The following is a 26,759-nucleotide window of genomic DNA, read 5'->3' as shown; positions in this document are numbered from 1 at the left end:
AGGTAAAAACAGGTGGCTTGTTTTGGAAACCAGAGAAAGCACAGGAACATTCCAGTGACTGGTTCACAGTCTTGCAATGAGGTAGAAGTAAAGGATGGAGCACAGGATTATTGGTTCGGAACCGGCTCGTTTCACCCTCAGCCCATCTCAGCTCTGGTGCAAAAGCTTATCTAAACAAGACAAATAATACTGGGAAAAATCCCCGCCACACTTCCATCCTGGCACGTCCCTTTCATCGAATCACTACATAAATAAAAAGCAGAATCTGCTGTGTAGATCTGAGACTCCTTTCTGTTTGTGCAGTGTCATCCAAGCCAGCGCTTAAGAGATGTTTGTTCATCCTTGTCCTCTTTATTTCATTAAACATACAACAACAGCTTCACAGCACAGAGTATTGTCAACACTTTTATTTCTAAATAGGCAAGTTGAAGAAAACCCAAACCAACCGGATTAGAGGATCAGAACAGATACTACAAGAGTATGAGACAGTCTGGTGGAAATGACTGAATTAAATATGTAGATAACACCTCCAGAGCAAGGCAGAAAGTGCAGGTGGTGCCATCAGGGCAGCACAGATTACAATGGAGTGGGAGATACCCACCAGAGCTGGAAAGAGAACAGATCACAAAGAAAATACAGACTGAAGCCAATAAACTGCAGGAAAACTAAAATCAAAACGATAGGTGAAAGAAATGCATATATCTGCATTGTGAGAAGTCCATTGAATCGAGCAAATGATACTCCTCCTGGGGGAATGATTCATTACCATATGGAAAAGACCCAGCCTATGATAAAGGATGGGGGAAAACCACTGAATAGCAGAATCTACCAACGGAAATTGAAAAAGAACATTCTTGTTGAATTGTGGCAAAAGTGCTTCAAAATTCCAACAGGCCTGACTAACACAGATACGGAAGGAAGGGGGGGGGGGGAAAAAGCATGTTAAAATATGTGATATGGTGCCTACAAGCAAAGGGTGAAGGTCGAATCAGAGAAAATTTAAAATGTGCCGAGAAACAAGCGGCATCAGCAAGAGCGGTGCCAGAACGAACAGATTTTATTCATCTCCACTTCAGGACCAAGAGAGGGAGGGAAAAGAGAAACACTGGAAGTCCTCCTTACTTGGGGGCTGTGTCTCCATGCCACTGACCTACTTATACTTCCAGCTCTAAGCTTGGAGAGATGCTAATGCTGGAGAAAAAGGTCTTATACCACAACAATATTGTGCTACAACAGTGCACACAGTCTGGCTGCTCGGGGATTTATAAGCCAAGCACACAAATAGACAGTAATGAGTTACTCACCAGAGGCTGTCAGCAAAGTTGCTAATTAGTACAAATGGTAGTGGATCTTGTAACGCTGTCCCCTGCTTTAGTGGGAACGGTTCCAAGACCACCTAACCTGTATCTCACCGGATTAAAGACGGGCTTAACTCCCCTTAGTCCAGCGTGGCGTTTCTGAGGATTTTACAGGATGAAGTGAACACTCGGGTGCAAATTTAACCACCCAACCAAACCGACTCACAACTGCCCAACTCCTGATGAGACACCCCACGTGCAGAAAATAATTACTCCTCGCTCTCCTCACGGAAGACCTGATCCACCAATGTCAACAGAAGCCCGTCAATTGAATTTTGCAAGAACTGGGCCAAGTCCCAAGACCGTGTGTGCCAATGCTGCTGTGGGCACCAACACACCTTGAGGTACCCAGCCCACAAAACTGATGAAAACCTCCTGCTAACCAGCAGCTCTGACACGTGCACTACACATAATGTGCAGATAAAACCCTCAGAAAAGGCAATTAAATGGAACACAGTTTTAATATGCTGCTGTGGAGCAGAGAAACACTTCATCTTCTCAGAATTTCAGGGGATCGTGGTAACAAACTGTTGACATATTGCAGTCACTACTAAGAAATATGATGCTGAAAGGAAAATAAGAAGAATTACTGACTGGTTATTGCAGTTTAAATATATTTATTATTTAAGAACTGCAGCAGAGTTGCATTCCTGTTCCCTTTGCCAACGAACGTGCAGGAAAACCAGCACATCGAATTCTAGAGTATTTCTGGCACTATTTCCTTCAAAAAGAACCAGGTTTTAAAAACCACTGACCTGTCTAGCCACTGAGAATGTAAGACATTTTTTTCTATTAAAATATGTCTTTCTATCAGTAGAAATATTTTCTGTAATATTTTCTACTGCAAAAAACCCTAGGAAATTAAACCAGATCAGAAATATTTAATATGTATTAAAAAAACAATTTAGACAAGAGGGGTCAGTAATGGAAAGGTGTGATACCTATGATCAGAGCCAAGTTACAAAAAGGGTTAGCCATTTGTAGCCAAGTTAAACAACACACAATTAAGGTTAACTTGGCTCTGCTGGTGTGTGTAAACCCACACATGAGGACTGTGGGGGGCAAAGACAGTTTCAGTGGTGTCTTATTTACCTTGGCCATTCTCAGGGCTGTTTTGTAGACTGGTTTTTGTAGACATCACACCTTTTCACCCATTCCTCACACCTGGCATCTTATCACATCCTACAGGTTGCCCCAAACGTTGTATTTGTTTATAAAAACTGATTGTTAGGAGTCCATGAGAAGGAGGATAGGAAAAAAAGACGTCCTGTTACATCACTGAACGTGCAAATTCCCGTGTGTCACAAATTCAAACAACAAAGTCATCATGACACTTCCTTACAGAGGCTTAGAGGAGTTGGGCAATGAGAAGGACACTTCACTCCCTGTGTATCACCCCTTCAGACACAGCTGGACTGGTCATCACAAAAACTCCTCCTAGGAGATGGTGGCACAGGGAGCTGTAGAGCTCAAAAGGCTGATGGGGATGGCAACAAAATGTCCATCAAAATATCGTTCAGCAGCTCAGACGTTTTACTAGATGAAAAAATGCACCAAAAAATGGTTTATTTCTACCAGAAACGTATCTATATTGTAAAAAGTTAATTACATTTCAGTTCCAGTCTCCTCTCAAAGCAAACAGGTATATTTTATAGTGGGGTAATTCAGTCCCATGCTGTCTCATTACGTGGCAATTCCCTTCTCCCAGCTCTGCTCCCCTGACACACAACACATCCTGCAGTGTCCAGCATACAAGGACCTCCCAGAACTACATTTCACGAGTGCCTGAGCAGATGCCTCCCCTCACCAGCCTGGAAGAGCCCCAGCACAGTCACAAAGCCTGGCTGGGGATCAGTCTCTGAAGTTTGCCCAGAGAAAAGAGCAATGTGCTACAGCTCCTTGTAGTAACCAGGAATAACACACTTTCCTTTTTTTTTTTCTCTGCTCAGTGATTTCAGTGCAACTCAGGCTCCTAAATGCTTTTATGGATCCAGGCCAAAACATATTCAGTAATAGATACTGAAACAAATTATTTCATGTGCCAGTTCTGTAGGTTAATTCACATAAGTGAGAAAACAGTTCTGATTGAAGGGCGGAGTGATTTTTAAAAATTTGATTCATACAGAAGTGTTAACAGCCTTTTGCTTATACCCACAATTGCTGAACAGAATAGAATCAGTGAAAATGTTATTTCCAAGTTCTGTGGTGTAAATAAAACCTCCTCTCTCTGACTCACATAGTGAGTCATTTTTGTCTGTACATATTTATGCCGAGGGGGGGGATATAACTCTGAGCATTCTTCTCATGGAGAGCTTCTCATGTCTCAGATTCTCTGTTGCTCTTGGGCTTTGTGGACTCTTAAAACCTCTATCTCTAGCAATCTCCCTCTTGTTTACTGTAACCTCATCCCACTTGTTCAGCTTGCTGGCACGAGTGAAAAAAATGAAGTTATATCACTTACAGAGTTGGCACTTTATAGGGAATTATACAGAAAATGATAAAATAAGCATGAAAGGCTGCATTAGAGTAGCAACACCTCGGCAAATTTACACCTTGTACGTACAATAACTGTAGGGCATCGTCAATTACTTCAGCTGAAAATGTCTGAACATCTCTTTTTTAAGGACCTTTCTGCTCAGTTTTTACCAAACCGTCCTCATTTATGCTGAAAAGGCTGGCAAAGTGCAAAGGCAAAAAGCTGCTGAGCCCTTGTGACAGAGGAAGGAATGGGAACTAAACCCAGCCACATCCCCAGCACACTTCCATATGTGTTGTCTCTATTTTTAGCCTCCTGAGAGTCCTGAGAGACAAAGCGAGATGTGACATATTTATGGGAAACAAGGATGGGGAGAAGGTGAGGCTGGAGCCCTCCCTGCTGCTGGGGCTCTGTGTGTGCCACAGGCTGTGCCAGTCCCTCACAGCACCACTGAGCTCCACAGCCTGGGCTCACAACGTACCTGCCTGGCACGTGCCACGAGCTGGACAGGTTTGGGGTAATGCCACGAGAGCAGCTGAGCTGTTTTTGAGATGAAGGAGAAGAAAAGTCATTGCTTTGTGCACATCCTTGTCTTTGCTGGGAACAGCTCTGGAACCACGTCCCGATGCTTTGCCCTCGCTCACATTCCTGGTCTGTGCACGTGTCACTCTCGGGGTCCCTCCCTTCACCCTCCCAGCCCTCTGACAGGGATGGGTGCTGCTCTTACTGCACACAAACTTCCCAGGTTTTTGTGCCTATCCCAAAATCCAGGCCTAGAAGGAGCCAAAACTGATTTTTGTAGAGGGTTAAAGACAATGCCCATCCCTACTGCACAGTGTTGTTCATCCTTAAAATATCCTGAATGCTAAATGAGACAAGAATCTAATAGGGGGAAATCATTGTAGTCAGGTGCACATGAATAAACATATAACGTTACTACATGCAGGAAAGGGCCTGCATTAACAGGTTTAAAATAAAATATTTTATATATATGTATGTGTATATATATATGCATATGCAACCCCCCTATGTGTATATACACAAGAGACTTGATTTGTGGAGAGTACTTCCAAATCCAAGTTTTCTAAGACAAAGAAGAGTGATGCTACTTTCTTAATTCTGACAGTTTATGACAATCCAAATTTTTTTGCCTTCTGTGAAATAAATGGAGGTGGAGGTTTTAAACAAATCAACCTTATTTGCCAAACAAATCAGATTAACAGACAAATATTTTTCTGTTTATTGGTTCTCTGTGACGAAAAAAAAATTAAATAGTAGGTATTAGAAGTGTATTGACTCACACATAATACATGGGGAGGGCATGTGAATACTACTGGTTTACTCCCCTTAGTAAATCCAGCTTTCCCCATGGCTTCCATGACAAAAGCAGCATGTTCCAGTGGGCAGAGCTCTTTATAATTCAGCACAGTGGATCAACTAACAGCAGAATATCTGAGACACACACCAATAAAGCAGCTCCCAGGTGTCGTCTCGGAATTCCTGAAGTGTTCTCAGCAAACCAGGTGCCCACAGGAGGAAGAGGCAGTTTAGGGCTCAGTTATCTCCTTACACCTGCTTGCAAATGCTGGGACAGACCCTCACACCGAGCACCCAGCCAATGGGAAGCTAATGTACAGGAGCCACTAATTGATAATTAAAGAATCCTTTAGGAATACCATAAAATATCTGGCACAGGATTCTCTCAGCCACTTAGCAAAGGCTGCTCTGCCATGCACTTATCATCCTGCTCTGCTAGTTTTCATAACAATTAAGATGGTGAAGCCGTGTGAATCAGGGGTTCAGTTGCAATTTTCAGTGCACTGCCTGTGTTTTATTGTTGTCTGATGGCTCCTTCTTTAGTCTGCAGAGGGGATCACTCTATTACTGTGGTTGAGACGGCTCACAGGTTGGCCCTTGCCCCTCTCTTTCATAAAGTAAGTATAATTAGATGATAATGCCCTTCTTGTCAAAACTTACCGCTTATTTAAGCCTGCAGTAATAATTTCAATTTATTAAAGATTTATTCAGATAACATTATTATCACTGTTTATTCAAATGGACAGTCTTTTTTCTTTTCCCCTTGTTTTTTTTTTTTTTTTTCCAGGGGAACAAAAGACATAATTCCTGCAAACAGATGTAACAAACCTGTCAAGCTCTCAAACGGTTAAGTTGAGCATTTTACTTGGAAAGGCTGACAAATTTTCTTCACTTCAAAATATCATTAACACCAATAACACATTTGCCCAAGCCTATTTCTAAGTTGTAAAAAAAGATTGCTACAGATTAAGACCCTTGATATAATGCTATAAGCTCCTAACAATGGTATCTTTTATAGTGAAGAGCAACTGCAGACACAAATTGCCCCCTTTCCTGCACCTTTTTCACAAAAATCAATATTAAAGTAGTAGCTGCCTTAACTCTCCCATAGACTATATGAGAAAAAACCACAGCCACGCTTAGGACAGTTTAGGTCAATAAAGAATCAATACTGTGGTTGAATCTGTAGAAAGATAAAAGACTTGGAACTCACTACAGTGTGCCCTATTGTTTCTCTCTATTTTGAAAAGAAGCTGAAGTGCTCCCTTTTTTTTTCCAGCCAGCAATGAATTTAGTGTTTGTGGAGAGTGAGGGAGGTCACTGGGGGCTGCCTGTGGCTTCAGTGTCTGCAGACGAGGGGTCTGATCTTGTTCACCCACACCTCCCATTCGGTTCCAGGGGAGCCCAGGGAGCAGCAGGAATGCGGCCCCGGGCCCAGGCGGGCTGGAAACCAAAACACTGCAACACCCTTCCATCAAGCCCAACTCATTTATTAACTATGGAGAGGCTACCCAGAGAAACCCTGGAGTGGAAGGGTTCTTATCATGATTTCTGGCTCCCTGTCCACTGGGAAGAAGGGAGCTGATTTTGAGCAGGGAAAGCTCTGGGATGTATGTGGCAATTGTCAGACATGGAGATCCTGCTCACAGCTCACCCTCCACATTTCACAGTGTGATCTGAGCAAATTTGAATCCCTCGTGGAAAAACACAGGTTCAGAAGCAAATAAATATCTCAACAGACACACACACATACATACACACATCTCCTTACACGTGGTTTGGATTTGTGTCCCTCTGCTTTATCCCTTTCAGTGCTCTGTGCCTCCTTTATAAGCCTGAGAACTGCAACCATATACCTGTCTGGAGAGTAACTGAACATGAAAAAATATTGGTTTGTGTGGACTGGAGAGTTCAGATAAAAACAATTTATGAGCCCAAATCTTCCAAATTCTTTACCTGAAGATGCACTTTGTTATCCTACAAGGGGCAGCTTCTAGCACTTCTCAGCTTACAGCAATAGCTCCTGCTTGCAAAAGCTCAGAGAAAATCTAGATAAAGCTGGAACTACAGCTCTTCACAAAAATTGGTAAGGAAGTGGGTAGCAACAGAAAGGACAGCCACAGTTTTAAATGCATTTGGCTTTTGGAAGAAATGGCTGTGCTCTGGAAATGCTGGGGCTCTCAAGTTCACAGGGAACGCCCCCAGCCCTGATCTATAGTTTAATTACAATTAGAAAAAGCAAATATGTGTTTTTAACATTGCAGACTGAAATGTTCCTGCCTCTGAGATGCATTAAAGAACAGTTAACAGTAACCCGAGTAGTTTACATAAAGGGCAACTGTAATTCTTCTATTCATCATTGACAGGATTTTTTGGGCTACATAATTAGTTCTTATCAATAATAACTAACGCTAGTATTAATATTAGCACGGTAAAATTCTCTTTTATTATATTGTCTGGCTCCTTTTCTACAGCACAACACCATCCTGACCTCCTCTGCCACTGCGAATACTGGAGACACGGAAATGGGTGGCAGCGAATGCACAACCACCTTGGGATACTGATAAATGAGTCTCTGAGGTGCTCCCAGTTTGGAGAAGTACTTCCCACCATGGAGAAGATGGAACACATCCACTCTTTGCTTTGAGCACAGCACAGTGATGGGGAAAGAGACATGGAAGTGAGTAAACAAGCAGAGTCTTTGGGGTAGAAGTCTCAGTGGGTATTATGGAGGTCCAACAGAACATTCAGCTAAAGTTGCCTTGAACATCCACCACTGGAGTCCTCAGAAACAAGAGCAAAATTTCTTAAGTTCTACCATTTCAGCTCCAAGCCTTAAACTTTTCTTTTTTTCTATTCAAAATATGCTCTTCCTATATATTCTGGACCTAAACAATGCTTTCTTTTATCACTGTGCCATCTCATTCCCACACCTGCCTTCCCATCCCAAGCTGCTGCTCATCTCTCTCCCCAGGCCCTGGCTACGATTTCCATCCTCACTGACATTTTCTCAGCTCCTTCTTCAGGTTCTATGTTAAGCTTCTTAGACCTTTCCAAATTTGTGGTGAGCCTCTGGCACAGCATTCCCTTTGGATGGCTCTTGCTACCTGGCACTCCTCCGGAGAGGTCTGACAACATCTGTCCGCGTGCTCGTGTCCCAGAAAGGTTTGGAAAGGGAGATGAGCCGGGAGGTTTAGTACAGGTTGTCAGGTGGATTGCAGCTTCAGAGAGGGCTTCAAACAAATCAGACTTTGTGATGGGAGGCAGGGGAAGGCAAGCAAAGTGTGCTGACCTCTTTAAGTCTGCAAAGAGCTGACGTGGGTTAAGATTTTAGGACCCTCCAGTTGGTTGTTACCCCTGCTCTGCTGGTACCTTAAACGGCCAGTGCGAGCAGCGCGTTGGCTTTTGTGCTGAAGCAGCTCTCACACGCTCACCCAGCTGGGTTACTGTTCCAGTTTGCTCCCAACAAGGCATGTGACCTAATTATGGCTCAGGTTAGTTTTTGGGTCGAGGTATGGCTTCGGTTCCATAAAGGCTCTTACTTTCCTAAACTTGCCACCAACTCATTTAACCACGAGCGCACCAGACAAACGCGGAACTGCTTCATCTGAGCCTCACGGCACGGATCAAACTGCAGGCTCGACAAGGGAGTAAGCTCTGAGTAATCTTCCCCCTCAGTTACTCTGTCCCCAGGACTAATCCTGCTCTGACTTCGGCAGCACAGGGTCAAGCACAATATCATTATCTTCTGGTTTGATTTACGCTAAATTATGAAATCAGGGCTTTGAGTTAAACAGTGTGCAAACATCAAGAACTTAACAGTTAATTTTTCCCGTATCTCCAACAAGATCCCCTACACTTCCCCTTTTCAATTAACACCACCTTTCTGAGTCAGTTCCTGAGATGCATCTCTATGTGCCTGAGTGCTGGTGCACAGGGCACGCTTAAAGTCTGATCCCTATTATAGCCTGGAAGACAAAAATAATTGTAGACTTAACTTGATTTTTGTAAAAGGCAGAAACAACAAAAATTAATCTTTACACAAACAACCCAAGGGAGCGTTCAGTGGGACTTTTCAATCTATTCACGATCTGTAATTCCCAGCCCCCAAAGTTTCCATGTTACAGCTTAATATCTAGGGACTCCATATGTTGAGGGAACGCAGCAGAACCAAAATGAGCTGAAAAAAGAATGCATTAGATTCAAACATGGGATAAAACAGTACCCATGGAGCTCTTGTTTCATTTTCTCTACCTGGAACCATGGGACAGTGCAGCCATCTCAGCCTCATTCAAGTGTAACATTTCTTTTGAATATGACAGTGGTGGTGACCTTGTCATTAACTGATGCTGCTAGCAACACTTCAGCTTTCATAATTCAGTTAATTTTCAAGCCAGTGGTTACTGAACCCCCAATATAACTTCCAGTACAATTAAACTGTATTAAAAAATAATAACAATAAAAAACCATCCCACCTTCTGATCAAATACCAGTCAATGTTTGACTTGAACTCACTAAAGCAAGGAAGTTCTCAGTTATGGTTTAAGCAGTATCCTTAACTTCTTGTTGTCATGCCTGGCACTCAGGTATGCACACAACAGCCCCTGATATTCAGTAGCTTCTTGCTCTGGATGAGGTATACATGGAAAATTCCCAGCTGCAATGCTGAGGAGATAGGGCTGAGTCCACTGCTGCAGCGTGTTACGTGTGTATGGAGAGCTGGGCAAAGCCACACTAACTCCCTCCTGTATTCCCACCCTCAATCCATGAGGCAGTGAGGCCTGACATGCCCTGTGTGCAGGCTCTGGGTTAGGGCCAGCCTGCCTCTAGGTGACCCCTAGGACTGCTGGTGCCATGGCACTGCAGGGTTAGAGGAACTCCTATGCCATGAGCCAATTTTTCTGTGCTGAGAGAACCCCCTCAGAGACCAACCCACTCCTTGGATTTGCTCTTCTACAAGGGCACAGAAAAGACAGACTTCTGGGAGCAAAATCTGCCTCCAGGATTTTTGCAGACACCAAGATGGTAGACAGTCCAATGGAAGTGCTGTCCAAGGGTGTCCAACCATCCCCATGCTGTGAGCACAAAAGTGAGACAGGGAACACATTTCTTACTCCTTTGAAAATCTGATCCTAATCTCTTTTTTTTATATGAATACGGTGCTAAGCACACTTCAGATCCTTTCTTTCTTTTTGCTTTTTTTCCCCCCTCTGCTATTGGCAACAACCACCAGAAACCTGAGAATGTTGCTAATTTCCGGGTGGATTTGCCCTCTCCTGCTTGGCAAGGCAAGTCATTTTTCCCTTCCATTTTGTGCCCCCCACATCACCAGCCTTCTGCATGTGTGCACTTGGTGCTCTCTGCAAAGCAGAAGTTCCCCTTGCTGCCTTTCCTTCATGGTCTCCTTCAACACCATCACTGTGCTGCCTTGTTTCCCTCCACTTGGCAGGGAACATATGGCAAGTTGGGAATTCCGTAGGGGTCCTTTATGGATGCTCAGCAGCAGCACAATGAAGTTAGAATTCATGTAGGAAAGGAGGGAAAGAGGAAGAGCAGCTTTATTGATGCTCTGCCACACTGCTGGTGACAGTGTCCCTCTCCTCTCACCTTGCCCTGCACTTAAAGCCTTCCAATCAAAACCAGGTTTCAGTCATTCTACCTCCTCCCCTTCTTGAGAGATATCCCCAAAAAGAAGCTCGCCTGAGGAAAATCTGAAGGCCTACAAATCCAGCCCTCTGAAAGCAGCAGTGATGTTTATATCACATACATTCCCTTCCTGTCCTCTGCCTGAAATCCTGCAGCACTTACAGCTGCATCTAACCCCTCAGAAAGGACTCAAGATAGTTATAAATCCAAGATCTTATTTTTGCAGTGGCTCTGCTCGCCATGTCTCAGCTCAAAGATAGTTTTTTGGGGCCAGGCAACACGTGACCCCTGTAACAAAAGGTTGGAAAGGTAATACAGCCATGCCTTTAATTACACTGCTGGTAGCAGATGCACCTCAGCAACACACACAAGACAGACATTGCAGAACGTGGAGTTGGGTTCAATCTAGAAGATGTGAGAGTTTCAATTAACACAATCCTGCATGATTTAAGAAAAATATTCAGGAGCAGTATTTATTTAGCCTGCAGCCAAAGTCCATTACTGAAAATTACTCTTAATTAGAGTTGTGCGAGGTTGGGAATATCCACTCCTATCATGATTCTTTCACCTACCAGAAGAACTACCAAGCTTGCTGAGCCTCTGGCATTTCTAGGCTGGTTAGAAAAAATAGCCAGATGATAAAAGTATTACTTTAAACAAGATAATCTAACCAGTAACACATAGAAACAATATTTGTTTTACTCGTCCTTTTAATCTGACATCCAGCATCATCAAAGGAGCTCTGCCTAAAATACTGCCCAAAAAACCCGCGTGAGAACAAGGTTTACCAAACACTGAGCCACTCTTAAACAAATGCATGCTTTGTCTCAGGTTTTCCTGTCATTAATTGATAATTTCTGTGCCTTGGATAAACACAACCCAGACCACTCCCTTTCCAGGGCCAGCTCTAAGTCAGGACTGGGTTCGACACTCAGTGGAATTGTGGGCAGGGTGACAGAGCCTCACCAGCAATGTGAGACAGGTACAGCGAGCAGAACTGAACTGGAGTGCCCAGGTGGGAGGAAGAACAACATCTGAGCAAAAGTCAGCCTTCATTAATGCCAAAATCCAAGAGGCTCAGGAGAGGGTTTGAAGGATCCCCCAAACAAACTGTTCCCAAACACACCATGGAAAACTCAGCTCTACCTCCAAGGTGAACCCTCCTAAGGAGGTGAGTCTTGTTGCTCCTCGAGAAAGTGGCTGTAAACTGTTCTCACTGAGTGCAGGAGGCTTGGTGGGTCTCCAGGCACCACAGAGAGCTGGGATGGGCTCCTGACCTGTAACTGGAACTCCCAACATGCCAAAAGAGGGGATATCATGGTGCTGGCCACAGTCACGCCTTTGGCTTGACCAGCTTTTCAACAGTTCTGTCAATCCCCTGTCCAAAATAAGCTTTCAGACACAGCAAGGAGGGATGGAGTAAACAATGATTAAACACCAGTCCATCTTCTGCATTACCAAGGAAACATAATCAGTAAATGACAAGACCAGAATGACAAGACTCATCCGAATTTGGTTCAGATGAGCTGAGGAAATATCAGTATTTATTTGGGACTCTGAGACATACAAAATGTGGCTTGTCTGCCATTCTTATTTCACTACCTGTTTCTTACTGGTTTAAATCTCCCTGCTTCCAGTGGCAAAACCAGTGGCAGAACCTCACAGGGGATAGTAAGCCAGAAAGAAAAAAAAACAAAAACATGGACAGGAAATAAAGGAAAAGACTGAAGTTCAACAAACTTAAACTCCTACGAACAGGCTCAGTTTAAGCCTAATGGGAGCTTGAGTCATTTCATCTGTTCCTAATTGCTTTGCTCACTCCTGGTGAGAGCTGAGAGCCATTGTCATGTTAAAGGATGGAAACAGGCCAAAAATTCAAAAGCTTGTGACTACATCATTACCAGAAGAGGAGGAAGCAGTTGAAAGCCAAACCACAATTCACCTTTTTCACCCACCCACCCCAGTCCAACCTGAAGATACACAGTCACAGTCTGGATGTATAACTTTTGGTGTGTATGCAAACTCTCTATTGATTTCCCAGGTTTTTGGACAAGTGATGTGTGAAAAGGGCATATCAGTCATCTAAGATACCACCAGAAGACCCTGCAAGAAGCTACACAGTTCCATGGGACTGAGTAAATCCAGAAGGTACAAGCCCCCTGCAGCACAAGACCAAATGATATTCATGTGAATGATTGTTTCAAACTACGGACTCGAACCCTGGGGAAAATTTAAGGGGCAATAAGACTTTAAAGCGAGGTAGAGGCAGGAGCCTTGAGCCTTATTAAACAAAACCAATCAGAGTATCCACATTTTTGTAGTCCTACTGTGAAGGTCCAATAAACCTTACCCAAAAAAACTCCATAACACTCCTTACCCAGCTTCATGGAAAATGAGAAGTGATTCCAGAGGTTGGCTGACTATTTAATACCTCTTGTAGTAGTTAAAAAGGCCACTTTCTTCTTCTCTCTCACACTCTTTTTTTAACTTTTACTGCAAAACCATTAAAGAAAGAACTAGTTCTAGTAATAAAAGGTAGCTATATTCCCACTGGGAGAAGGGGAATGGTGGTTCCTGTGTACCCTTAGCACTCTTGGCAGGGGTACTTATAAAGAAGGTGAAGGTCGCAGGAAAGAGAACAGAGTATTTTCTGTTTAACGGAAAATGGAAACTTCCAAATGTGAAAAGGAATTTTAGCCAAGTTTTATTTCCCTCTTTTACAGCCCTGACATCATATTTCTCCACAGTGACATCATGGCTTTAAAGCAACAGCTCCCAATGACACCAGTGCATCAGAAGCCTTACAAAGCAACTGCTTTTGGTGTTTCTGATTTTCTGAGGCACTGATGAAGTCTCGGCCTGAGCAGATTTTCGGTTTCTGTGTGTTTAAACACTCCTCTTCAAATCCTGCGAATAAGACCTTGCTAAAGTGCCCAGGGCTGGGAGAGTACCTTTGATGGAGGGAAGTTAGAAATGAAACTGTAAAAAATGCACAGTTGGGTTCACCCAGTCAGACCTTGTTTTTCTTCTGCTCCCTGTTTCCTCACCCAAATCAACCAGTCACACCCCGAAGCAATTCCTACCGGGACTGCTCCCCCAGGGAAGCTGCATACAACTCTCCTCTCATTACACTTCCAGGAAAACATGGTTTTTTTGAACTGCATTGTCAAACTTCAAGGCAGCTCAACAGTGATTCGGTGTGAGCCTTGATTTTGACTGGATTTCCCCTGCTGAAAGGGAGAGCAGGATTTGGCCTGCTTCTGTTTCTAAGAGATCTTTTTAGCGATGGAAATTCACTGGTCTCTGCTGCTTGCTAATAAACAGATGCAACTGCCATTCCTAGTTTAAGAGGGAAGGAGCTGGAGCCAGGAGAGAGCTTCAAAGAGCCTGAATTACCTCTCTCACCTGTAGGGATGTGATTATGTCTGGCAGAGCGCTCTGGGGAAGCAGCTTTCACCAGAGCCGTCAGCAGCCCACGGAGCACCGGAGAGCTCCCAGCCATCTTTTCCCTAAACTCCTGTACCCTCCCTGAACCGGAGCGTTTATTCGACAGCAAGAGATAAAGCTGCACATTTTACAGCATGGAGGTCACAAACCAGGGACAGGCTGGGAATATTTTCTTCTTCTCTCCACACGCCCTCTGAGCAGACCCCCCCTGTCCACACACACCAAAAATACATGGAATGAAGGTAATGCCCTGTGATTAGTCTGCACCAAACTAACAAGGACTAGTGGTCCATGTGCTCTGGCAGTCAGCACTACTGTTTTCCTGGAGGGCTCTTTTGTCACTGAGATTCACGGAGTAGCAGCGAGACAGGGAAAATACGGAGCCTCCCTTTTAAAAGTCTCTGTGCCTCCAACAGGTAACAGCTGTTGCTGTTTTAATACGATCTCAGGGCTCATATAGATGTGACATCACACAGAACTAAGGCTTGGCCATCGATTTTACTGCCAATATACCTTAAACTGTAGGGATCTTGTTACAAATTTGTGTGTTGCATGTGTGTCAGAACAAAATCCGCAACTGGAAACCTCCGTGCGGTTTCATCCCTTTGTAGTAATTCCATGAGCCATAAACCGGTTCCATTTCAGAATTAAAACCTGTATTAATTTTAAGCTGAATAGTAGTGAATGAGTTCATCACTATCACAATTTATTACACATCCAAACAAAAAAAGAGTTTTGAAATTTGACTGGTAAGCCAAGCAAGAGGAGGTGGGGATGGTTTGTATTCTAATTTCAAGCTGCAGGGCTCCCAGGTGTATTGTATAGGATTTCCTGTAATTTACAGGCAAAATAAGCAGTCTACAGGAAAATGTTTGCCACACCGTACATGTGTATTAATTACACAGCAGGATACAATGATTTCTTTGTGATAGGAAGGGATGTGATCTACAGGCAAACTATTAAATTGATGTAGAAATACAGACATTCTTCTGCCTTTAAAAAGGGCTGTTGGATTCGGGGAAATAAAGCTGGTGAGTGTCTTGTCACACTTTGTATCCCCAGCCCTGTGACTGGAGTGCAGCACAATGTGCCAGGCTCCGTGGGTGCCCGGGAAGGGAGATGTCTCCTTACAAACAGGCTCTGGGAATCTCGCTGTCTCGGCCGTCCTGTGGGAGCTACTTCTGAGCTGAGTTCCTCCCAGAGAAAGACCTCCCCCCTCCAGCGAGAAAGGAGGACTTTTAAGATTCCAGGTGTGCATTGTTCAGCATCTCCCCGAGCTCTGTATAATGACACAATTGAATCCTTCCCAGGTTCATCACATGGATATCATTCCTTCACCTACCACTGAGCACCGAGAAAGCGCCGCTTTTCATTACCGCGGGTTAGCGCAAAACGGAACTAGTTGGAGTGAGACAACACGGCACATCACAACCCCTCTTAAAAAAAGATGAGGGAATTTCTCTTTAGATATGCAATCAAGGCTTGGGACATAAAGGGATATGAGAGGAATAAATAAAATATTCAAGCTGCTTTTCTCAAGACCAAATTTTGAGTAACTGCACAGGCTTGTTCTCGCTGTGAGATGAGCAATTCTCATTACACTTGTTCAGATGCAATTTTGAAGCAGAACTTCACTTTTTTTGTTGGATTTTTGTGTTGGTTTTTTTTTTTTTTTTTGACTGGTGGGAAGCAGAAATCTCACCCGCCACACGCCTCTCCCCAAAGAGCTGGGTTTGACTACATATGGTTGGCACTCAGGAGGGAGAAGCTCAGAAAGGCAGTTTTGTTTGACTGAGGCATTCCTTAAAACATAAAGCCCTCAAAGCAAAATTTCTGCCCATGTTATCTGAACAATAAGGCCTGGGAGAGGGCCTGAGAATCAGATTACACCAAGTCTTATCTGCAGATGCATGTGGGCATTTAATGATGCCCAGTTTTACCATATGCATTCAGAAGGAACATTTCAATCACACTCCAGGTTAGTGTTCCACTTGAAATTAGTTTTCTTTCCTTAGCTGAGAGGGAGCAGCACGACAGCTCCGTGGAAGGACATTAGGACAAGGCTGAAGAAAGGCACTCAATCCTGCCTCTGGGAAAGGTTTCATGCCTTTATATCAACCAATGAAACAAAAGGCAATGCCAAAAGAGAAGGGGAATACACTTATATGCCAAATATACTATACTTATAGTATATTTATATACTAAATATACTATATAAATAGTATATATACTTATAGTATAAATACATAGTATACTTATAGGCCCATGGGTGGCAGAGGGCAGCAGCACCCACAAGGGTCCCCAGCCCCCCTTCCTCTTCAAGAGGAAGAAGAGGGAAAGAAAAAAATATTGCTGAAAATTTCTAGACAACATAGAGTTTAATTTCTTGGAGGTGCTTTGTTGACAAGAAAATAGAAAGCATGTGTCTCTGCTTCTCTTATTGTACTTCCAAGTAATGAAAGTATTTAAGGAGGTACAATTATGGACTTGGCAAGCACCTGGGGCTCTTGGAACTCCTTTTTCACACTGAATAAACACTGCAGTTAATCTGTTTATGTTAAACTGCACTGGGAAACTATCTCCAAGAAAAGGTTGCAAGCATATATTTTCCACTCCTTTCCTTTGTTTTTAATGTTAGATTAATAACTTGTTTAAAGGAGCTGATTTTCTCTCAGGACATGGTGGAGGTGTAGTACAGGGCAATTTTGAATATGGACAATGTAATTCATCAGAACAGGCTAAAGTTACCCTTTAGGACATTAGACAACAGAGCTGAGCTATACCTGCCCCCATGTGCAGTGTGGCCTTAATATTCATGTTAAAGAATAAGCAAACGTGTCCTTTATTCATGCTCTCAACTACAAGCAAATCTAGAGAAGATTACACAAACAGCACAAGTCAGCCAGGGGATGCTGAGCCTTGAAAGAGAATCACTGTGTCCTGCCCTGCTGCCTTCAGATCCTGGAAAAGAGCGGCCAAGAATGTGAAAACACTAGGCTAGAAGATTTTCTTTTTGAAGTCCATAAAGTTGTACACTTCATCTTTTTCTCCCATTTTAGGCTCAAATCCTCTGGTTTAATTTGAGTATATAAAGTACCAAAGCAGAAGCCAGTAAGAGCCCTTTTATTGACTTCAGTTGGCGTTGTGTTGAGACCGGTGTTTTTAAAATCAGAACAGTGCAGGGAGGTAAAAGCGGTGCATCCGTAAGGTGAAAGGAAAGTGTGTGTGTTTAAAACATTGAAGAAATTGTTCTGAGAACAATTCATCTTTCTGAAAATATGAACCCTATGATGCTGCCAAGGTCAGGGAGAGCTGTGATAATTTAGTGCGTAAGTGCTACTCATCCAGCACAATGCCACATTATTTAATTCTGTAACACATTCATACAACTGCCTGACAACAGCCATGGACGGGAACACTACCTGTGGGCTCAGGTCAAGGCGAGGCAGTTTAACGTTAAAACAAAGGAGCTAATTGGATTCCTGTTCAAGTTCCAGCTTTTTATGGGATCAGAGTTACTTTTCGTCTTCCTGCCTCGGTCGGCTCGCCTGGAAAGGAGGACCACGGTGTGACTCGTGGCTGAAGGAAAAATGCAGTGCATATGCCTGGCTTATTTGGCTATTCTTCCTAATTTCTCTGTCCCCTTCTTTTTTTGTCATTCAGCTTTGGTTTGTGAATTCCAGGCCATTCCCCTCAGAGAGCAGAAAGGCAGCTCACCTCGTGAAACGGGAAAGACTGCTTTAAGAAGGAGAAGCCATCTTCAGCTGTAAAAATTACATGTCTTGCTAATGCCAAAATTAATAAGACAGAGATATTTGAGGCTTACACTTCATTCTTACAACTGCCAGTGCACAGAATACTTTATAAATAAGACTACATCCCATATCCCAAATCTTATAGAGACAAATAAGTGCCATCCCCTTTCTCCAGAAGAGAAGTATAAACACAGAGCAGAAAAATGAGCAATACAAGGAGACTGAAGAAATTCAAGCCTGAAAAAAAAAAATCCAGAATTTTTGCCTCCTTGTTTCCAAACACATAAAGAAGACTTTCTCTCTCTCTCTCTCTCAAAAAAAGGGGGATTAAATAATCTAATTAAAGACATAACCTTGTTTTATATTGAATTGCGTGCAAAGCTCTCTTCTGTTTGCAGAGGAGCAGAGAGTCACCCTCTGCAATGGCTGTTGCATAGTGTGACTTTCAAAACAATATCCTTTCAGCGCACAAAAGGAGAGAGCAAGAGATATATGTCCTCTGGCTCAACGTGGATGGGTGTCTCCAAGGAGCTCACACAGATGATCAGACCACAGACTGTCAAATGCACAGAGTGGGGATGGCAGGAGGGAGAACAGTCCCGGCTCAAGATTAGAACAGGCTCAACCGCCACCAAACTTCCAGGAGGAAGAAGCACCCCTTTGCACCACCCCCAGGAAAGCTGAGTTTTGGGCTGCAGCCTTTCCCTTTGGAAGTCCTCCCCCTCCCTAATCCCCTCACACACAGGGCTGCCCACAATTCCCCGAGTAGCAAATGCCTTAGTTTCATTTTTGGGCAGGACCACGGCAGGGTTCATCCCTGCATGCACAAACTGATAAACAGGCAGATCCAGTCCCTGCAGGCTAAACTCCAGTTCCCTCTGCAGATGTATTTTTGTTATAAGCTGAGGCTCACTGTTGTGCCGTGTAAAAAATGTAGTTATTCAAAGAAGTGGTTTTAAGTTCAAAGATAATGTCATGTTCATTTGGAATATAAGCATGAGCAGCACACTCACAGATACACTCCCTGTCTCCCTACATCCCTATCTCAGCTGTAGGCAGGGTGGTAATATATAAAGAGAGAGCAGGTGGGATTTTTTTTCGGTGGGGAAGAAAAAGGCTTATGGCTCTGAAGCTGAGTTCACTGCCTATCCCACATTTTGGAAAGGACACAAAAATGCCTCATGAATCGAGCAGGCATGCTGCAAAATAAAGAGAAACAATAGTATGCAGAGAAATGTGGGAAATCCACCGATTAAAATGCAGGATTTTATTTCAATAGAGTTTGGGCAGAGTCTCCATTTCTTCTATCATCGGTGTGAAGGGGCCACTGGACTTACACGTGCAAAAGCCTTTTATCCACTTACATTTGGTCTCTTGCAAGGTCTGAGTCCTGAAGGAGCTCAGAAATAAGGAGCTTTCAGGTTGGCACCTACCTAAATAGCCCTGCTGGCTCTATGTAAATGGCCTTGGTGCCACGGAGATTTTGCTGAAGGCATTTGCTCTGTGCACATCACTGACACCAGCCCGAGGAGCAGGGCTTGGGCTCTGATCTCCCTGAGCACTCAGAGGAGAGGGATAAGCCCCCTAAGTGGGATGAGAGAGCAGCTGGAGGACTAAAGGGATGATTTAACACACTTTCTGTGAGCAGGCAGCCCCAATGTCGGGACTTCAGCCTCCCAGTCCATTCCCTGCCTACTACATCTTATAAAATGCTTGGGAAAAAACACTTTGCATGTCATGTCCTGCACATCAGCAGTGCCAGACAATTAATCAGGGATTCCTGTGCCACGTCATAAATCATGGCACCTCCTGTCACTGACACCTGAAAGACAATATGTGAGAATCTGTCTACAGTGATACCCTTTAACTCAGGCAGAATCCCTTTGGGTGTGTTTGTGACCACCATTCCTGGCAGCCCACACAGCTCCAGGGGCTGATCCTGATCCCACTGGTTTGGCCATGGATGCTACAGAGATATTTTACTGTGAGAAATGTAGTAACACCAAAATGGAGCCTTCAGCTGACTTTTTACAATAACACAGGACAATATTCTCCCCACTGCTTATTCCATTATCACCAACTAAATGGAAGACCTGGAAAAGTCCCTCCATGTCATGAGCTGTCTCCAAAATGAGAGAGAGCTGCAGCACATCAAATTCTTCACCACAATGTCTCTCTCAAGCAGGAACTGAAGGCCAGGCTGTAACTTCCCCACGAGATGCGCAGTGGTGAAATATCCCCAAATTAAACAATTATGTTTAGAAACACAAACACACAGAGACCTCCCACTAACTCAGCAGATTCTTTTGAAAGTTGGCACTGTCAAAACAAACACAGTCGCCTGTAGCACCCTTCCACTGCTCCTGCTGACAGCGCTAGCGAGGAGGAGGAGGTGCTGAGTACTTTGTTATTATGAGGAGGAGGATAGTGTTGGGAAAGGTGTTGAGTTTGACACAGAAGTATCAAGAGCAGGAAAGCGAAAGTCAAGGAAATCAGCCTTGTGCCACCTAAAATCGCTCTGGCACTAAACCTACAAAAAAATCAATGACTCTGCTTTCACAGGAGTTTTCACATCAACCTGAGGGAGCGTAAAGCCCGAGCTGCACCAGATGGAAAGGCACTGGAAGTAGGGAGTGAGACAGGAGCAGTGCTGGTATCTATCAGCCACCTCAAACACAGAATTCACAAACAGTAATTAGGGCTATTCACATCTCTGCCTGCCTTTTACTTCTTCTGTACCAGCGAGGAGGGAAAGACAGCACAGAGAGAAAACCAAAGTGTTATAAACATATCTGCAGGTACTGAAAGGATTGTTTATACTCTTATGTATTTCTGCCTGTTATCTGAGTAAAAAATTTGGTAATACAGCAATCTGAATTTTAGGTGTGAAGTTATCTTTCCTTGGTTCCACCTTTTCAAACTCATTTAATCACAGCAGCTTGTCTTCCTTTGCCCTCCCTCACAAAAACACCCCTCCCCACGCCGCATTTAAAACCTTCTCACAAAGAAAACCGAAGGAAAATAATTTTTGTGCAACTTATCCATCTTTCAAAGCAGCTTCTGGCAGAAGGGAGCTGAGAGTGATGAGTCCATAGAATAATAAATAATAACAATATTGAGCAGTTTTGCAGAGCAAATGTACATTGAAAAACTTTTCCTCTTGAGTGCCTGACATTATTAATTTGTTTTCCAAATACACTAGTGAGGGGAGTCAGCCCATTTTTACAGACAGGGAAAGTGAGCATATAGATTTCAATAATTGTTTAAGACACAGAGGAGTCAGCTCCAGAAACTGGGCAAACAACTCACAGGAGATCACAGCCCATATCCATGGCAACATTTGGGCAGAGCCCTGCCACCACAATAATTGCTATCGGCAAGTGACACACGCTGGGGGGTTGTGACACCCGTCAATAATATCCTCCCCGAACTGCCCTTCCCTGGGCTCCACACGGAGGATGTCCCAGGCCGTGAAGAGCAGCAAAGGCTGAACAGAAGTTCCTGTAATTATTGATGACAGAAGTATTTCTAACCCCTTCCCAGCTTCTGCTTAAAAGGGTTCAAACTCACACTAATCTACTGCCGAAGTCATATGTGACATATCCAAACAGCCCATTTTGAGTTGCAGACACTCACCTGGGACATCCTTTCCCAGCAGTCCTGTGGAACGGCAGCATTTTTATTTTGCACCACGAGGGCTGTGTTTTCAGCCCCATTACTGCACAGCAGAGCTTTCAGATGAATTGAGGGGAGGGGGAGAAGACCTGAACTGACTTGCTGTATCCACATGAAATGGGTTGTGGATGACCTTGTGTCCAACCTTCTAACATCTAAGACAAAAGCATGGAAAAGCTGAACAAAGGAAAGCAGGAAAGCTCACTGAACAGGGGGTTTATGGGGATGTGTGTGTTTTGTTTGTTTGCATAGAGATACAAATTGAGGTTGAGAAGAAGATAAATTAATTTTTAAGTCTTTTCCTGTTTCATAGTACTTGTAGCAGAGTCACAAAAGTAACAAGAATTTCCAGGACCAGCACAACACCAAAAACAGGTCAAAATCTTGCTTGCTGTACTCACACTAATGAGGTCTCAAAAACAAATGGATGTGAGGATTCCTGTGTGGACAAACATCACTTCCCCAGGTTCCCCTGATAATGGCTTGGTGATGAAAACCAACCCTCATCCTCCCTTTTCCCCATGAGCCAGATTATGATGCACGAGTGAGGCAGGCAGAGGGACAGCTCTTGTGTGTCACCCCCTCCTTGCCCTGGGCAATGCCTGGCACTGGCACACCACTATGATATGCACATGCTGATGCACCAGGGCTGCTGCTTCTGCTTTTTAGAGCTATTGATTTCCTGCCCTTTCTTGTAAAGCATTCTGTGAACTGGAAGCAGTTAAAGGTTAACGGCAAAGATTTCATTAAAAAGAATATTTTAGAATTGTTTAAAGATTCTAAATCATTAGTAGTTAAGCGCCTACACCCAAGAACTGCTCTGAAATTTGTGTCTTTAGGCAATGAAGTTCCAAGAGTTACCTGTCAATATGAGCACTCTTGACTCTGCTTGCTCTGCTCCAGCTCGGCGCCCGCAGGCAGCTCCCAGATCCCGGCAGTAGCGCTGGCTGTCACCAGGAATCCTCCACTTGGGATCTCACTAAGATGAGGAGGAAGAAGAAAGGGATTTTATCAGTTGGCAGAGCCTTAAAGTAGTCGAAGTTTGGCGTTTTGGTGAAAATGAAAAGTCAGAAGGAGATGCTGGGAGAAGGGGAGGACATGCTTCTATCAGCACAGCTACCCCTGGCATCTGTGTGACTCAGCAAGGAATTGCAGCCTTCCAGTCCCTGAAGGGAGTCAACAGGAAAAATGGAGAGAGACTATTTGCAATAGTCTCCAGTGACAGGACAAGGGGAAATGGGTTCAAATTAAAAGACAGTAGTTTAGATTAGATAATAGAATAAGATTCTTTACTGTGAGGGTAGTGAGGCACTGGAAAAGGTTGCCCAGGGAATTTATGGCCGCCCCATCCCTGGAAGTGTTCAGGGCCAAGTTGGAAAGGGCTTGGAGCAACCTGGTCTAGTGGGAGGTGTTCCTGTCTACAGCAGGGGGATTGGAACGAGGTGATCTTCAAGGTCCCCTTCCAACCCAAACCACTCAAGGATTCCATGAAAAGGACTGCTGCCCAAAATACAGTTCACACCCACGTGTGTGTGCGTGGAGGGGGATTTCACACACATCTTGTTTACAAGCTGTACATCATAAACTGACATTTCTGTTACTGTGGTTGTGTTTCCCCATTTATGCTCCTTTTTTTGAGTGGCATTTCCTTTGCTTTATGCACAGCCTTAGGCCTTGAAAAAAGGGAAAAGTTCTCTGCCTGAGAGCACCAAGGGGAGCAGTTTTGCTCACCTGGGGACCTGTGCAGGCCTGCATGTGTGTGTTAATTTTAGAAGGATCCTCCTGACGTCTGAAACCAGCATCCAACTGCTGCTGACAGCACCTGGCACAGGGGCTACATCCTGCACATCCCTTGGCAGGTTTTCTGGGAAGCGGCTACAGCAGAGCTACAGTACAGATGGTCCTTCATTTGGGGGTGTTTGGATCCAGACCCTTCATTTGGGTCTGTCTGAAGGGAAAAACTGCCTTCAATACACGCAAATATTTTGGTTTTAAAGCTACACGGACGTGGTTCAACTTATTTCCCTTCTCTCCTCCAGCACAAGTTCCACCTCATTCAGGCAGTGCTAAGGCTTCACCTACTGCAGCTAAAAAATCCTCTGCTTCTTTCAGCTGGACATCACCACCCAAACCTTAATGGTGGGGACATGCAGGCTGTAAGGGCAGGACACCCCAGCAGCCTTGGGGGGGCCAGAGTTCCCTTGGGAACACTGAGGTGAAATACTGCTCTGTGCTGGGGTGTATCAGAAATGAGGGGCATGGTATTTAAAACATGCCCAGCAGGATCTATCCCCCACAAAGGATCCAGCCACAATAGCTTCATTCAGTCTTCTGAGTCATTAGAGTATTTCCAGCATTATTTTTTAAAGATTTGTTCTACCTCCTAAAGAATTGCTTCTCAATGCAAAAGCAGAATGATGAATACACATCTTCCCTTTCCCTGCTGAATACAACTTTGAAAAACATAATGCTTCTCATCTGATTTCCTCCCCGAGTCAAAATAAGCCAACCAACTCCTGCACTATACCCATCAATACAAACAAAAGATTCAGGGGTGGTTTTTTGTAGCAGAAATAAACACAGTTTAGGGAATGATTTTCCTTTCATGACAGCTTAAGGTCCTTCAAACTTGACAGAATTGATTACTGAATCAAAGCAAAGGAAGGCAGGGAATGGAGTTTTCTTGCCCACACCTGTAATGTTGCACACTCAGGGAAGGAAGCGAAAGGCTCGAGCTACTGGTAAGGAAAACCCAGGGAGGGAAAGAGAAGAAGGGATATCTTGGGATTAGCTTTAGCATAACATCCTACAGTATGTTTACTTTGCTTCTCCATCTCATATTTCTTCCTGGGATCAGTCCCCAGCCCCGCAGACCCTCCCAGGAGTACAATGCCCCTTTCGTGTATTGTACGAGTGGCACCGAGAGTGCGGCGGCTTCCAAACATAAAAAGGAAAAAAAGAGTCTCCCTCAACGCCATCATCATTTTTAAAAAAGGCAATTGATGTCGCCTGAAGCAGCAGCTATGAAGCCCAATTATACCACATTTCATTCAAGTGTCAAAAATTGGAATAATAATAACCAACAACGAGGAGCACATATAGGAAATGATGCTGCCATCTTCTTTTGTTTTGGCCCCGCGTTTTCATAAATCCAGGCTTTGAGCAGCCCCAGTGCCACATTCCTTCAAGGACTTTCTTGTTCGCTATTGTTTTCAGTTCTTAACAATTGGCTTCCCCGACTACTTTCCTCGTGTTGACAGTCGCTCACAGAGCCTCCATATGCTCCCACTACTTGGGTAGTCAATCATTTGTGAATTAGCTACCCAATCAAAGATCTACAAGAGGGCTGGTGGTGTTTATTCCTTGCTGGTGTTTTGAGTGAGTGTGTTGCTTGCAAAAGGTGTCAGATTAAACACGCAGAACTGAGTTTACTCCCAGAACACGGATTGCGTAGTCGGAAGCAGAGACGCGAGCGCCGGCCTGGGTTCGCTCTGGTTTTCCGTGGGGTTTTTTCCCTTTGTTTCGTTTGTGGTTTAAACCCTGCCGCAGGTAAGATGTCCCTGGACTCAGGAAGACTTCAACCACCCGCTTACTTAAAATGGAATATTTGGAAAGAGGGTGGAATCTTGGCTGGAAGCAAGAGAGCGGCTCCAGGGGCTGCCTCAGTGTGGAGGACAGAAAGGTTAAAGCAATCAAAGACATCCTGATGGCATGTTTTTCTCATCTCAGATCATGGAGGTGCACAGTGCAGCCCTGAGAAACACATTCCCCTTTGCATCAGCAATATTCCTGCATTCCCAGCTGCATGGATGGAGCCTTCATAACCCCCCAGAAGCACTTGTGCCTGATGCTGTGTATGATCTCAGACAAAAGCTGTCCTTCTTTTAAGATCTGCCTCAAAACACCAACACAATACTTTCCTTAGCTGTCATTTTGGGGGAATTTAAAGGCATTTTAACACTGGCCAACACAGCCTAAAACAAGTAATGCCAGCTTGCAGAAGAGCCAGCATTCAGAGAGCAGAGTTGTTCCAAATCAGGATTATCACTTGCCATCAGAGACACTGCCTAATTCAGAGCTGGACACAAACCTTCACAGGATTTAAACACACAGCCCAGATGAACTTGCCTCTTTTTGTAAGAAAAGGGGAAAAAAAAAGTTGAGGTAATGAGGTTATGTTTGGAGATCTCACTTTACAGCCCAGGTTTACGCTAAAAGATGATTAACATAAATATCCACAGGGGTTCCATATTGTCACCTTTACCTGACTTTAGAGTAATCTATTTATAAGCAAAAAAAAAAAAAAATAAAATTTTAACTGCCAGTCCAAAGAAAATGTCACTGGTGATGAGAGAATCAAGCTGATTTCTTTTCTTCTCATGAATCATTGTCACAATAAAGGGTCTGCGTGACAACTCTGCCCTTAGCAATCACTGAAAAACCCAGTTCCTCTGAAATTAGGAGTTGGTTGGTCCTTATATTGATAGTACTTGGTGACGATGACAATGATGCACAGGGAGAAATGTAACTTAGCTGCCTGCCACAGTTCTTACTTCAGCTGACTTCCAGCAGCACTTACTATTCTGTATTAATAGAAATTAAAATATTAAACACTTACTCATTAAGGTATGCAGATATGATTCACAGGGAGCTAGTAAGAAAATGCTATTTTTAAGTGGAGATATTACAGCGAAGGATATTTCAAGCCAGAGCTTCTCAGAAGAAATAGAAAGCACTTGTTTATTCAGTGTCAGTTGGAATAACAAAAATTTGTTCCACTGGTAATAGTACATCAATACATATTAAGCCAGTGGTGATTTTCCTGAAGTTTTTCCGTCTTCGGAATTCATGAAAGAAATTTAAAACACTCAAGGCAAATGTCAGTGCTAGGGACAGTAATGTAAAGAATCAAAGTGGAACTACCTGGAATGTACATTAAATAAAAGGCAGAGAATGAGCACCGAGTGAATTTTTATATGTTCACATTACAACAAACTAGTCAAAGATTCTGACCCCTGGCACCGCAGAAATCTTCCCGGTTTTGATATTTTCAATAAAATAATTCCCAAGAGGGCTGGGAAAAAA

At 43.8% G+C, this 26,759-nt stretch overlaps 1 long non-coding RNA gene across 3 annotated transcripts in view; it reads right to left on the bottom strand.

The window, feature by feature from the left end:
• The window catches only part of LOC116783783, a 258,934-nt gene that overhangs the window by 70,871 nt on the left and 161,304 nt on the right, over positions 1-26,759 (bottom strand). For all 3 annotated transcript variants that reach the window (XR_004355828.1, XR_004355830.1, XR_004355829.1), the window contains exon 6: positions 22,536-22,653. This is a non-coding gene — a long non-coding RNA (uncharacterized LOC116783783). The remainder of the gene's footprint in view (positions 1-22,535; positions 22,654-26,759) is intronic.

The sequence above is a fragment of the Chiroxiphia lanceolata genome, chromosome 3 (genome assembly GCF_009829145.1).
Source record: "Chiroxiphia lanceolata isolate bChiLan1 chromosome 3, bChiLan1.pri, whole genome shotgun sequence".
NCBI lineage: Eukaryota > Metazoa > Chordata > Aves > Passeriformes > Pipridae > Chiroxiphia > Chiroxiphia lanceolata.
Note: the sequence above shows the minus strand (reverse complement) of the source record. Positions and strands in the feature narration are given on the sequence as shown.